This window comes from Brassica oleracea, chromosome C3 (genome assembly GCF_000695525.1).
Source record: "Brassica oleracea var. oleracea cultivar TO1000 chromosome C3, BOL, whole genome shotgun sequence".
Classification (NCBI taxonomy): domain Eukaryota; kingdom Viridiplantae; phylum Streptophyta; class Magnoliopsida; order Brassicales; family Brassicaceae; genus Brassica; species Brassica oleracea.
The window spans coordinates 42749341-42755228 of record NC_027750.1 but is presented as its reverse complement, the minus strand read 5'-3'; positions in this window follow the sequence as shown (position 1 = coordinate 42755228).

Below are 5888 nucleotides of genomic sequence, written 5' to 3'. Positions count from 1 at the left end.
TGATATTGGAAAATGTGGTAAAAGTTTGTCATGAATGTATTAGATAGTTTGCTGAATTGTTGATTTTTTTAATTACAATAATTATAATGTATATTTAAAATATATAATAATATGAAATTTTGAAACTAAACATGTTTTAGTTCCGAAATAATTACAATCAGTTTTCTATTTAACCCTAAATCAAACATAGTTTTACACGTAGTTTCTCCCTATATATCTTCAAACCTGAACCCAAAACCCTATATCAAACACTACGCCTTAAACCTAAACCCTAAACCAGATATCCAAAACATAACCCTATATCGTAATGTATACATGAGTATATACACTTAGCGTACAAAGGAGTGTACACTTAGTGTACACCAGAGCTTACACATACGGTATCGGAGTGTATATCTAATGTACACTATAGTGTACATAGAAACGTACACCTAGTGTAAAAAGAGCGTTCATTTAGTGTACAACGGAGGGTACACCTAGTGTACAAAGAGCGTTCATTTAGTGTACACCGCAGCGTACATCAATGTATACTAGAGTGTACACGGAGCGTACACATGGGCGTACACGGAGACGTACACAGAGGCGTACACCGGAGAGTGCACTGCAGTGTACACCGCAGTGTACACCGCTATGTTGTAAACTATTATGTACACTGCGGTGTACACTGCAGAGTACACCAAACGTACACGAAATTGTACACCGTAGTGTACACCAAGGTGTACCTTAATGTACACCGGGCATATTTTAACATTATTAATTAAAATGTACACCGGACATATTTTATCTAAAATGCTTCTTTAAGTTACATTTTATATTTTAACATTATTAATTAAAATGTACACCGGACATATTTTATCTAAAATGCTTCTTTAAGTTACATTTTATATTTTAACATTATTAATTAAAATGTACACCGGACATATTTTATCTAAAATGCTTCTTTAAGTTACATTTTATATTTTAACATTATTAATTTAAATAGTATAATAATTTATCGTACTGCCACACTCTTATTGTTATTCAATTACCTTCATTGCTCTCTCTTTGAAAGCTACATTCTCAACATTAAGAAAGGAAAAGCTATGCTTTATTTTTATTATCTTATTACTCTCTGAAACCTTAAATCAAACATTTTACATCCATTAAACCTAATATTATATATCCTAAGATAATAAACCACTAAAATTATACATTTCCATACCATGTAGTTTCTAATTATATATCCTGAGACCTACATCCCCTAAACCCTAAACCATAATCAATATACTCGAAAGCCCCTGAACCTAATATTAATATAAATGAATATCACTTTATACATATTATTTATATATCTTATATAGTATATAAGACGCCTAACCTTAAACCCTAAACCCTAAACCTGAAAAAACTCAAAATCTTTAGCCCTAACTCATATATTCAAGACCATAAACTCAAAACCTAATGTAATTCAAAGTAAATCCTAAACCCTAAAACTCAAAACCGTAAACCCTAAATCAAAAGAATAATTAAAAAATATAAGAAAAAAGAGAAAACGATAACAGCTACGAACCTTTACCTAATGCATAGGAGTCTTAATTATCGTACGATATTATGTCTACGATCAATATACACCTTGTGATACGATATTTTTCAGGGTTAGTATTAATTTATTTTACCGCCACACTATTATTGTTATTCAGTATACACCTTGGAAACCAAAACCCCACACTATTAGTGTTATTCAGTCACCTTTGTCTTATTACTCTCCAAAACCCTAAATTAAACATTTTATATCCTGAGCCCTAAACAATAGACTCTATATCCTAAAATCAAAGTGATACTTTGAGGCTATCATAACTCCAATGTAGTGATACTTTGAGACTCTATACCGTAAACCTTAAATCAAAAGAATAATTTTAAAATATGAGAAAAAATAAAACAATATAATAGCTACGACCCTTTACATAATGCATATGATTCTTATCGATTTATAGGCTGGTCTTAATATTATATTATGTCTACAATCAATATACATACAAAACTTTTCAAGGTTAGTATTAATTTATTGTACTGCCACACTCTTATTGTTATTTAGTATACATCTTGGAATGCAAAACCACACTATTATTGTTATTCAGTCACCTTTATTGTCTTATTACTCTCTAAAACCCTAAATTAAACATTTTATATCATGACCCCTAAACAATAGACTCTATATCCTAAAATCAAAGTGACACTTTGAGTCTATCATAACTCCAAAAACCTAAATCCAAAATTCAAAACCTAAACCAAACACTAACACCTAAACCCTACACCTTGAAAACTATACACTAACTCTAAACCAAACATTAGACCACAAACCCTAAAATTCAAACCATTTAGTAAATAAATATAGTCAGACAACTAAACAAATTCTTGAAAACGTATTTACATTCCTTTCCTGAAAATGCAATTTGTATTGAACAATAATAGTTATTAATAAAGTTACAAAAAATAAAACAATGATAATATAATTTATTTAAAAGTAGATGTTATTTCATTGTGAGCACTTGATATATTATTCACAGTGTAAATGTTTATTTTTAAACTAATATAATAAAATAAGCTCATATTCTAGAGTATATATTAGCATACTTAGGAATATCGACGAAAGAACAAAGTAAATAAAATTCTTCAAATTTTGAGATACAAGTTGCTAAGGGTATGTGTTTAAAGTTGAATGTATTTTTATGGATCCATTACATATCACACAAGAAGCAAAAAGAATAGAACTATGTTATACATATCCAAAACATCATTTGACAAAAGAAAAACCCTATACTTATATCATGAGCTTTATGTCTTACGATCTAAAATCAAGCATTAAAGCCTAAACTTTACATCATAAATTCCAGTGTACACTAGAGCTTATACTAGTGTACGTTGGTGTACACTAAGTGTATGCTCCTTTGTACACCAGATATGCATTATGATGTAAGATGTAAGCTGAGATGCACACTAAGTGTACACCGGGAAGTGTACACCGAGAAGTGTACACCAAAAAGTGTACACCGGGAAGTGTACACCGGGAAGTGTACACTGAGAAAGCGTACAGCGGGAAGTGTACACTGAGAAAGCGTACAAGGGGAAGTGTACACCGGGAAAGCGTACAATGGGAAGTGTACACCGGGAAGCGTACACAGAGAAGTGTACACCGGGAAGCGTACACCGGGAAGCGTACACCGAAAGTGTACACCGGGAAGTGTACACCAAGAAGTGTACACCGGAAAGTGTACACCAAGAAGTGTACACCGGAATGTACGTCGGAAAGTGTACAACGAAAGTGTACACCGAGAAGTGTACACCGGCAAGACTGGACTTTACATATAACAATACATAACAATAAATCATAACAATAAATCATTCTTTTAAATATATAATAAAATTATATATATAATACATAGAACTCTTATCGATCTATAGGCTGGACTTAATATATTATGTTTACGATCAATGTAGACCTTGTGATACAAATTTTTTTAGGGTTTGTATAATTTATTGTATTGCCATACTCTTATTGTTATTCATTATACACCTAGGAAAGCAAAACTATACTCTTATTGTTATTGAGTCCCTTTCATTTCTCTCTCTTTGAAAACTCCTACTTTCTCAACATTAAGAAATGAAAAGCTGTGCTTTAGTTTTATTGTCTTACTACTCTCTAAAACACTAAATCAAACAATTTATACCGAGTTGTTCTTGGGTTCCCCCCAAAGAGTGAACCTGTAAGTTCACCAACCAATAATATTTTGTTATTTTATATTCAGCAGTATCCATTAAAAAGAAAATAAATAATAAGAATTTTCTAAGTTACATTATGTTTTTTAAAAAAAAAAGGGTTAAATAAATAAAAATAATAGTAATTGCAGCAAAAAACTAAACCCTAAATCCTAAAAAATGAACCCTAAACTCTTAAGTAAACCTTAAACTCTTCGATAAATCCTAAACCCTAAATCGTAAACACTAAATCTTAAGAACACTAAACACTCAATTTTAAACCCTAGATCCTTGAATAAATCCTAAACCCTAAGCCATAAATATTAATCATAAATCCTAAACCTAAAATCAAAACCTTATACCAAACACTTGTCCTAAACCTAACTCTTAAACTATATAGTTAAAACCTAAACACTAAACCAAAGTTTAGTAGATGTATAGACGAGACGAATTCGAAGCTTTCAGGCCTAAAAAGTCATGATTGTCATGTCATCATGCAACGGCTTCTCCCATTTGCGTTTAAGGAGTTACTTCCAAAAAATGTCCACATCGTAATTTCAGGTTAGTTTTTTTTTTAATATTATAAGTTTTACTATTATTGCCTGCACTAACTCAAAATATTTTGTGTAGAAATCGCACTCTTCTTTCGAGATATCTCTGCAAAAGTACAAAAAGAAGAAGATGTCGCCATTTTAAAAGAAAACATTGCGGTGAAGCTTTGTAATTTGGAAAAGATTTTCCCACCTTCGTTTTTTGATGTTATGGAGCATCTCGTTATGCATTTGCCAGATGAAGCTGCTCTAGGTGGTCCAGTGCAATATAGATGGATGTATCCTTTCGAGAGATACATGTACCATCTGAAGAAAAAGGTTAGAAATAAGGCACATATTGCAGGTTCCATTATTTCCCAATGTCTTACCGAGGAGATTTCTAGAGCTTCTGCACATCACTTTGGAAATCCAGAAGTGCCTGCTACCGTTTTGCAACCTGGAGATATTCGAATGTGCAAGATGCATAAATTATATTTAGCACATGTATATAGTAATAACACTAGTAAAAAAACTCAAATAGCAACGAAGTTGCTACGATACAATCATAGCTAGCAATAGAAAAGCTACGGATTTGCTACGTTTTAGCTACGAAAACATAAACGTAGCAAATCGTAACAAAATCGTAGCTAATTTGCTACGAATGTGCTACGTACAAAAATCGTAGCTAGTGGTTGCTACGATTTTGCTACGAAAAATAACGTAGCAATTTACTACGTTTCACTAACGTGTCATTTCGTGTTTAACCTAGCTACGAATTGTTTCGATTCTATCGTAAGTGTAGTTTTAATTTATTTTAAAAAAGAAAACGTAGCTACGGTTACCAAAATCGTAGCAAATTCGTAGCAACCCACCGAAAAAAACGTCCCATCATCCATCATCCATCGTGCGCAAGTGTCGTGAGAAAAATACAAAACGTAATAAGCCACGAGACCTTTTCGTAGCAAAGATCGTGGTTTTTTTCTGAATGCAACGTCCCCTCGGTCCGACAATGTGCAGGCAAAATAATTCAAGATATTTTGAGCAAGCTACGAAATTTTTTTTTCTAATCAAAATATAAACTTTATCTAAACCTTTTATATAAAACCTAATTATTTTCTAATCAAAATCTAAACCCTATTTATAAACCTAATTAAACCTATATTTTTTTTAATCAAAACGTAAACCTTACCTATAAATCCTATCTAAACCCTAATTAACCCCTAAATTTCTAAACCTTCGATTCCCTACAAATCCCTCTAAATTTCTAAACCCAAAATTAATTCCCTCTAAAATTCTAAACACAAATTCAATTCCCTCTTAAAATTTAAGCCCAAACCCATTTTCTATACTTAGACAAAATATCCCTAATTTCCTAAAGACAAACCTTTCTTCTCTCTCTCCCGTGTCTCGACTCTTCGAGCTCTCATCTCTCTCGATCTCTCTAATCCCTCGATCTCATCTCTCTCTTGATCTCTCTAATCCCTCGATCTCTCTTATAGCTCTCTCGTTCTCTCTCAATCTCTCGTCTTCCATGCCTAATTCCTCCGCAAACGCATCCAACGACCGTCGTCGTTCTCGCCCTCCAGGCATGAATCTTGAAGGTAAGGTCTCGATTTCTCTGTT